General features: G+C 38.9%; 1 protein-coding gene across 1 annotated transcript in view; it reads left to right on the forward strand.

The window, feature by feature from the left end:
• The window catches only part of fam49al (family with sequence similarity 49 member A, like), a gene marked incomplete in the record, with an annotated part of 42,483 nt that overhangs the window by 9,792 nt on the left and 22,771 nt on the right, over window positions 1-9,920 (forward strand).

Genomic DNA, 9,920 nt, shown 5'->3' on the forward strand with positions numbered 1-9,920 from the left:
ACGCTGTTTAAAGCAATTTCACATAAATAATAAAAGGTAACTTAACCAATTGTAACCTAAATTTGTACAATATTTATTTCATAAATGTCTTACCTGGTTGTATTTGTTTTCCTGTCTTAGATTGTTCACAAATCAGAGTTCAAATGTCAGTATCACAGCAGCTTCCTCAAATTCCTCTGGATGATATTAAACCAGTCGTGGATTATTTCTCTCTGACAACCCGGTTAAAGTTAGACAAAGGTTACAAGTACTTCATTGAATGCTGCTTGTTTGATTAATAAGTAATTTTGATTTTATTCTTTTAATCTGTGCTAATGCTAAAGCTAATGCCAACACTAGCATTAGCTTTGGCTATGAGACATGGAGCTGAAGAAGATATTTTCTGACCAGTTATAAGTTTCCTAAATTTCTATTCTCACATAATTCTTTTAAACAGATCAAAAGTCATACAATTCCAGTCAAACTTCTTCCTGTTGTAATGTTTTCTACTGCGGTCAGTGAGCTGCTGTTAGCTCAGCCGTGGTTCTAACATCACTCCTCTCTGATTTTGTTCATAACTGTGTCTGATCGCCAGGAAAATAAAGGTAAAAATGATCAAATTAATTGAAACTGTTTCCAAGAATATGAAAGTGACTAATTACACATAATGTAATAAAATACGTTCACCCAGAGATGATTTTTACTTGGCCGCTCTTATTTTGAAGGCTGAAACTACGTGGCTCTATATCTGCTCTGAACATTTTCACTGAACCAAATCATTCCTGTTTTTACATTTATCCCCTAAAATATCCCATAGAACAACAAGTACATTTATCCTGGGAAGAGATTAAAATGTGTACAGACAATGCAGTGATGTGTCTGAAAAGTGAAGACTCAGAAACAGCAGCTGTTAGTAATGGATACATTGTTTTCAATTGGTAACTTTTACATGTAAAGTTTTTTTATTTCAAGTTTTCAGCATTTTTTTAATGTTCAAAAATAATGTTTTTCTAATTTTCAAGATGGATTTCAAGTTTTCCTTTTTTTAATTTACAGTCTTGTTTTTACATTTTCTTTTCAGTTACAATGTCTTTTTTGTCCAAGTTTTCAGTCTGTTTTTTGTTCACTTTAAGCTGATCCTGATTCGACCCCACAATATGATAGTGCTTCAAAAACAGCTGCTGTTGCTCTCACTCTGTTCACATTCAGACAGTATTAAAGGACATCTTAGGAAGCACATCAAGAACTTATACATTTTTGATCATTAAAGTATTATTAAAGCTTTTAATAGTGATCTTTCTCTGTTTGCAAGACATGAATTATGATAGTATGATTTGGAACCGCCGCTGCTCGTTACAAGACACTTATTTAAAATTTCCAATGCATCTCTACAATAGTACGTACTTGTAATCTTCGTCTGACTTTAATATATGAATTTGGGGAAGTAGCTGTGCAGGATTCTGCAGGCAAGAGTACAGACAACTGGGATTAATCCTGTGAACGATCTAAGGGAGAAAACAATGAGTAAAAACTCATAGGTAGGACATTTATAAAATAAATATTGTATATATTTCTGTTACAATTGTTAAGGTTTCTTTTTATTATTTACATAAAATTGTTTTCTCCTTTTTACTTTTATATGAGCTGACCAGCTGGAGATTTTTGTTTCTTGTTGGAATGTTTTTCTGGATTTCTGGAGTTATTGAAGACAGCCTCAGTGTGTAGAACTTTTCTTCTGGAAGACATTATTGAAAGCATTTATCTCATGCTGCAAGCCGTGACTCATTTTATTTTTCAGTTTCCCTCGTGAGTAACTCTTATTTTATGTCTTAAAACTTCATCATCTTTGGACAGCTGATATTCTCGCTTTTTGTTTTCGTTAAAAGAGCGTTTCTAACTTTCTGTGTTCGGACTGCTTTGGGTTATCCTTACTAATTTTGACTTTGTCATTGGTTCTAATGGTTTTGGTTTGTTTTCCAGCCAGTGAAACCAGGTGTCAGGAACCAGCACAGATCAGAGGAAACAGCTATTAACATGAATTCACAGCTCAGAACTCTGATCAGGAACAGCACATGCAGTATTTCAGCTTATTACACTCAGCTGTAGTGAGACTCACACCATTCTCACTTTACACACATACATTTTGACCTGCAGTGAAAAATGTGCTAATAATAGATTGGATGTTAATGGTTTGGAGAAAAAAACTGATTTGGGTTGTTTTGGTTTTTTCACACAAATACAGAATTTCTTAAGAAAGCAAAAGTAGCTTAACAGGTTTTATTGTTGTAAAGGTAGACAAAGAGCAATTTTAGTAGAAAATGTTTAAAATGTTCAGATAGTAGCTAATTGTGTGATTGCTTACTAAACATTCACACTATAGTGATTCTCCTGCTCCTTTCTGTGGTGTTTTTCAGCACGTAAAAACTCAATCACTCTTTCAGTGGTTTCATCAATCCTGGTATCAAAACGCTCAGCTCGTTCAGGACATTACTGCTTATATTTTTTCCAGAATTGGCATGTATTAGGGATTTTTTTTAGCAATTTTATTACAATTTTTTCAGAAATGTAGGTCAACTTCAGCACTCTTTCATAGTTCTTTAATGAAATTTCAAATCTTTTAGCAAATTTAACATTTTGCAAATAGTTTTTGTATTTTCAGAAAATCCCTACAGCAATTAAAGTAAATTTTATCACCATTTTCAGCAAAAAGCTTCAGCATGGACCAAAAACACGACTACTTTCAGCTAGCGAATCGCAGGTAATGCAACTTTTCTAGTTATGATTGTGTTCAAGCAAAAAAAAATAATGAAAATATTTTTCCCAAAAATATGTGCTCTTCTATAGATTATGGGTTATTTTATACATTTTTTTTCAATTATTGCAGTATTGTGCTATAATCGATATCGTGAGCCATGTATCGTGTATCACATTGTATCGTGAGGTACCCCGTGACTTCCAGCTCTAATGGACTCGTGTGGACAGTTAAGCCAAGTTGAACCTTGACCAGTCAGGGACTCAGATTTGATCGTGACGTATAGATGACGTCCTTTTTAATTCACAGAAGTTCCAACTGTTTGAAAATGGATCATTGAGGAGGATTTATGAACTCCAGCTTGTCTCCGACACCACGTCTTTCATAAATTGGAACAAAGCTGTGAATGAAAAAGGCTGGAGCAAGATTCACCAGATTTGTACCACTTTGACGTATCATAATATACCTCTTCCAGCTGTAAGTGGTGGACATGCGCATCATCTAGTAACAACAGTCAAGTGTGAACACCACATGCAAAAATGAGCTTTTAGGTCACATCACATGCCCAGTCAACATAGCATCACAAATCCAACACAAAGGCCCAATCTGAATTCTTCCCTTCTCCCTTCCCCTTTATTCATCCCTCCAAACGGAGAGTTATGAAATATTGTGACTCACATTTCGGACGTCACTTTCATTCGATGACGTCACCGAATATCGTCAGTCTGCTAGCTTTAGCGCGGAGCTTCCAGTGCTTGTATCTACATAACGACAGCAGCTTTCAAACTTTGAAAAGGTCATGCTACAACAAAAGTCCATCCATCCATCTTCTTGTCCGTTTCTTCCCTTTCGGGGTCGCGGGGTGCCGGAGCCTATCCCGGCTACTGATGGGTGAAGGCGGGGTTCACCCTGGACAGGTCGCCAGTCTGTCGCAGGGCCTCAATCACACCCAGTCACTCTCACATTCACACCTAGGGGCAATTTAGAGTCACCAATTAACCTATGAACAACAAAAGTCATTACTTGTAAACGTAAACGGCTTTGGTTCAGAGCACACCCACGGGAAGAAAAGGACTTCTCAGCCCAACGCGATTTAGCTTTAGGGGGAGGACTTTAGATCCCTCTGATTGGAGGGTCGGAGAAATTATGTTTTAGAGCCCAAATTATTATTATTTTCAAAAATTATTTCCTTAAAAAAGTTTAGAAAAATTCATACAAATGAATTTATAAAGATTATTTAGTCAACAAGGTATGTTTAGTTCACTGAGCGTTAGCATTAGCCGTTCTTTGGGAAATACCATTAAACATCAGCATCAAGCTAGCGGACTGCTAAATTGTTTTATATTTCTTTTGAATCGATCATTGATCTATTAAACTAAATCGATTTTATTAACCCAGCCCTAGAGTACATAAAACCACTCCCCTAGAAACCTCCCAGATGTCTCTGCTAAAACCTACTGTGCATCAATGCTCACTGGATTGGTGAATATAGACCACAATGCATTGTGTTTGAACAATTTGTCATTTGAAACAAATGTACGTACATTCATTTTTCATAAATCATCCAAGTTTTCACCATCAGAACACAGTGGATACATAAATGGACATCATAAAATATTCCTTTTCATTAGGCTGTTACCTCGGCAACGGGTCATAGTTAGTGTTTTAAAGAAAAGTGGGGAGCGTGTTTCTGAATAGGATTAAAATCCAGGATACTGGATAGTTCTGCTCTCTCTAGTATTTCAGGGGTTTGGATTAGACCGACAAAGACTTTAGCAGCAGAGACTCACAATGCTAATTTCCCTTTTTTAAGAGGTACGAAAAACTGCTGGATGTGGGGAAAAGGAGGGAAGACAAAGGACAGCCTTCTCTTCCGTTTGTATTTCTGCTTTTCTTTCACTCTGTCTTTCTCTGTTTTTATCTTTTCCTCCTTCGCCTCATCAAGGAACAGCACAGTCCATTTTAGCTCAGTAGTGGGTGGGGGTCAGATGCAAATTGGATTCCACCAGCGCTCGGTCTAACCAGCCACATTGTTTCCTTTTTAAAAAAACTTTTATCAAAACAGAACTTTTCTCAACTTGGTGCTGTGACTTCAGGATTTGCTCTTTTCCGTCCGCCTCCAGGCTCCGCTGTCATCTCTAAATCGACGTTGTGGCTGCACAGCCAAAGCTTCCCCGTCCAGTTGAGCAGACTCCTCAGGACTGTGTCTGCTCTCTGGAGACTGCAGAGTGGTCTAATATTTGATTAACATGACACTGATTCATGGCAGGGCTCATAAATGCACTGCTGCTATCACAGTCTTCCTGGAATCTGATAGACTGCTTTTGACAGCTTTAAAAGGACAGAGAATTGTACATTTATGTACCTGATCTCAGCAGATCCAAGCAAACGTCAAATGTTTCGTAAAAGGCACTTCTCCTATCTTCTGATTCATTCCTCTGAGCAGAGCACCACACCATCACAATGTCCTGAGAGCCTCTCTCTGCCTCCATGTTCTGCATTACTGTTATTACAAAAGGCTTTTACCATGATGGATTTTACTGCTAAACATCTGCACAAATGCAGTTAATGGGCGACTTTTGTCTCCAGAAATATCAGATAAACAAATTGCTGAAAAAAGATGTGCTTGGTTGGATGGTTTGGAGTAAAGTTACAAACAGAGGAGATTCAAATGCCAGAGTACTTGTGTAGTAATGAATGGTGTGTACTAGTAAAGCGCTTTTCTACCTTCCTCGACAGCCAAAAGCACTTTACAGTCACAGTCCAAGTCACACAGTGGTGGAGGCTCCGCTCCCAAACACTGGCACCAACCTCCACCTGAGGCAAGGTGGGGTTCAGCGTCTTGCTCAATGACACTTCAACACATGGCGGGAATCAAACCTGCAATCTTAGGATCCTTAAGATCAGTGATGTAATTCAATTTCAAACATCCACAGACAAGTCATTTAAATTAATCAGTACCAAAAATCTAAATATACTCAGACGATTATTATCAGGAAAACATCATCCACATCAGTCCATACCAAACACCTCAGCACATTCAGACCTTCATCACCAAAAGAATCACCTACATCAACCAGCACCTGTATCCAGAGCACACCGAGATGATTCATAATCATCTGAATATATTCCAGACCCCCAGCACCGATCAATACAGAACATCCTCCCGATGATATTCAATAATTGTTATCAGAAAGAAAAATCATCTATATTATCGAATGCAAAAAAATCAAAAATATACTCATTAAAAAACAAAGTTTGTGCAGATTGTTTTCAGTAATAAAGATCAGTCATAAATTACACTTTAGGTGAAAGAAAATAAAAGAAAAACATCAAGAATATGTGCAGAATCAGGGATACATCACAGTCTAGGCGACAGGTCTAAGGCCACATAATCCTTCGTTGTTTTGACTGTCCTTCAGATGAAATCATATCAAATAAATTGAGCTCAAGTTGTCTGCAGGTCAGCTGAAAATCGGGTCAAAGTTCACCTTCAGAAGTGGTAGATCCTGGGCGTCGTTTTCTTTAAATCACATTTCACATTTATTTTGCATCAGTTAAAGGCTCAGACGTCCATAATCTCACACTTCTCGAAGTCGTTCATACTTTTGATCTTCAGTGGTTCAGTCAGGTACAGTGGACCGAGTGGTTTGACAAAGATCCTGGAGTTCTGGACCCAAGCTCCTTGGTTCTGTTTTCTCTTTCGTAACAGTCTCGCATTCTTTGCCAGATATTTGCCTGATATTTCACCAGGTGAGCATTAAGATAAACAAGAGAACCCTTCAGGTGTTTGGGTTGTTTCATCAGAGCTATCTGGTGCTTTGGATTCACAATCCTGATCAGGATCGCTGGTTTATCCGAGTTCTTTATCTGAGGAAGCGGATGAGAGACCTCAACAGTATTTAGGTCCAAGGAAATCCCTTTAGACGCGAGGAATATTTTCCAACTTTGTTCTCCACGACTCGTTAGCATCTCCAACACCTCCATTAGCTTCAATGCTAACGCTGGTTGCACCAGGCCGGGCCCAGGGTTTGAGTTGAAGTCCTATCAGAATGATGTTGTTCATTCTTACTTGTTAATCCACGTCATTCATCCTTCTCTCCAGGAGATCTTGGTGATTATCTTGTTCGTTACTCGCCTTTTCCTGTCGGAAATCTTCCACGAGTTGTAGCAGCGGTGATACCTTAGCATCAAGTTCCACGAGTGTTGATAACTTAGCACAGAGTGGAGTTAGCTTAGCCTGTATGTAGGCTAACGCAGCACTGGGCTGCCTCTGTTCATACTGACTACATAACTATGTCACAACCTAAATGTTTAAGTGAGCCGAAGGCTCTCAAATGAGTTCATATGCAGAACTGGGACACGGAAAAAGAAAAAGACCAGGCAGGAAAATGCAAAGAATAAACGACGGGAAGAGAACCTCATGGACATAGTCAGAACTTTACTTGGTGTTTGTAGTTCTTTCATAATTTTAGACAATATTTGCCCCTGAGCTGGAAGAAAAAGCATCATGGCTGCACGGTGGGAGAACTTTTCAGGTGAAGGGAGCACATGTTGGAAACTGTCATACATATGACCGATGGCTTTTCCTGAAATGTATAAAAAAATATATTTTTATGGAGAGTAAAATATTGAAAGTTATTTAAGGTTTAAGTTGATTTATTCTGGAATAATATTTCTGACTTTTTATTATTTATAATTATGTTAAAAAATATTTTAAAAAACTGTTTTAAAGTTTTAAAAATTGGCACTCTGCTAGGTTTTTGGACTTCTTTGGTTTTAACTAAGATTTATTAGGCTATTTTGGAGTTTAGCTAATATTTCAGCGACATGCTAGCCATTCTGCCTAATTTAGGCTTTTTTTAAGTTTTTTAGGCTGTTTTGGAGTAAGGCTAATATTTAAACGCTAGTTGTTTTGGCTAATTTAGGTATTTTTCAATTTTGTTTTTTGTTTTGAAGTTTACCTATTTTTTTAACTACATGTTAGCTGTTTTTTTTAATTATTATTTTTTTAAGGCTAATTTGGCACTTAGCTAATATTTTAGCTGGCTATCGACTTCAGTGTTTTCAGCTATTAGCTTTAACGTTTTTAGCTATCAATTTCATCATCTTCAGTGGCCAAATTCAGCTTCCAGCATTCACACTAGCATTATTGCAGGTAATACTATATATCTAGTTCAGAATTATTTTAGAAAGTTATGTTTTTAAAGTTTTTAAAATGTAGTTTTAGAGTGTTCAATAAATGTTTCTCCTGTTCAGCCCGCGACCTTAAGATTAGTTTCAGATTTTGGCCCCTTGAGTGATTGAGTTCGACTCCCCAGATCTAGACCTTTTTTTGCATATTACATTTGGGTTTTAACACTCTGGTTGCATTTCTGTGCATATCTAAATTACAGACGTAAAACTAAACAAGAGTTTTAGAATTCCATCCATCCATTTTCTTGACCGCTTTGTCCCTTTCGGGGTCGCGGGGGTGCCGGAGCCTAACCCGGCTGCTGATGGGCGAAGGCGGGGTTTACCCTGGACAGGTCGCCAGTCTGTCACAGGGCGAGTTTTAGAATTTACGAAGATTTTCATCAGTCACAGCAGCAAAAGTAGCACGAAGATAATGTTTTTTATAAGGGTTTGTCTGCAGCTCAGTGTCACTCCCTCTTGCTTTATAGAGATGTACAAAGTTGAAGCAAAACACAAGTTTGTGATCAAATTAAAAATGTGCTGAGGTGGTGTAAAGCTCAAATGGAGGCTTTCAGCTAATGAGCAAAGCTTAAAATAGCCATCCATCAGTGCAGCAGGAGCAATGAGGCTGGGGTAAATTTAGACACCTGCACCCCGATCTGTTAAATGTTTTAGCAGCTGCAAGAAAACTCTTTGTAGAAAAACAGACGATGAAAGAAAAGGTGGAGAATTCAAGCTTACTCCAAAGACCACAGTAAACAAAACCTTCCAAATAAATGGTCTTCTTCTTCTCCAGAATTCATGGATTGTTGGCCTCCTTGTCTATTAAGAAGGACATGTTTAGGTTGTGGGTTAAACTCCCACCAGCAGAAAAGCTGATTTTTGTTCTGCCCACACACTCAAACTGTGGGAGAAAGTCTCATCCGTTCTCTGTGTGATAACTGGGAGGTGTTCCCGGCTGCATGAGAACAAGAACTTTTGTTTCCCTGGCAACTGTTCTGCAGATATCCTGCATCGCTTCGGTCTGCCCCCCCCCCTCGATGAGATGATGCAAGGCCAGCGGCAGCCGTGTTAATAGTTACAGCAGTCGAAGCCAGCTCTGACGCTGAGACGCTCAAACGCACAGACAGAAGAAGGAGCTGCAGATGAGCTGATTCAACCTTTAACCAAAGTACTTATTACTCAGTTTGACAGCAGGAAACCAGAGGAAACCAACGGGAAATCTTTCTAAGGATTTCAGTCGAATCCTTTCACGTCTTCTGTAACTATCTAACATCAGATCTGAACAACTTTCTCCAGAAAAGCAGGAAGACCAACTTTCTTTTCTTTTCATTCTGATTCTATAACTCAGCATCACTTCCCTTAAATATGATTCATTTGGAGCCTTGCTCTTCTGTCGGCAACACAGATTTAAAATATATTTTGATTTAAAAATGAAATCATTTATATGAAATATTATCTGTGCAGGGCTGCACGGTGGCGCAGTGGTTAGCGCTCTTGCCTCACAGCGAGAAGGCCCCGGTTCGACTCCCGGCTGGGACCTTTCAGTGTGGAGTTTGCATGTTCTCCCCGTGCATGCGTGGGTTTTCACCGGGGACTCCGGCTTCCTCCCACCGTCCAAAAACATGCTTCATAGGTTGATTGGCGACTCTAAATTGCCCCTAGGTGTGAATGTGAGAGTGAATGTGTGTGATTGAGGCCCTGTGACAGACTGGAGACCTGTCCAGGTTAAACCCCGCCTTCGCCCTTCAGTAGCCGGGATAGGCTCCAGCACCCCCGCGACCCCGAAAGGGACACAGTGGTCAGGAAGATGGATGGATTATCTGTGCAAACTATTTTTATCACTGTTTTGTTAAATTTGTGCAAATTCAACTTTTATACTAATTTATTCTTGTTAAAAACTGTATAAAACTGACATCATCAAAACAAACACCATCCATCCATCCGTCCGTCCATCCATCCATCCACCCATCCGTCCATCCATCCATCCACCCATCCGTCCATCCATCCGTCC

The sequence above is a fragment of the Oryzias melastigma genome, linkage group LG11 (assembly GCF_002922805.2).
Source record: "Oryzias melastigma strain HK-1 linkage group LG11, ASM292280v2, whole genome shotgun sequence".
Lineage (NCBI taxonomy): Eukaryota > Metazoa > Chordata > Actinopteri > Beloniformes > Adrianichthyidae > Oryzias > Oryzias melastigma.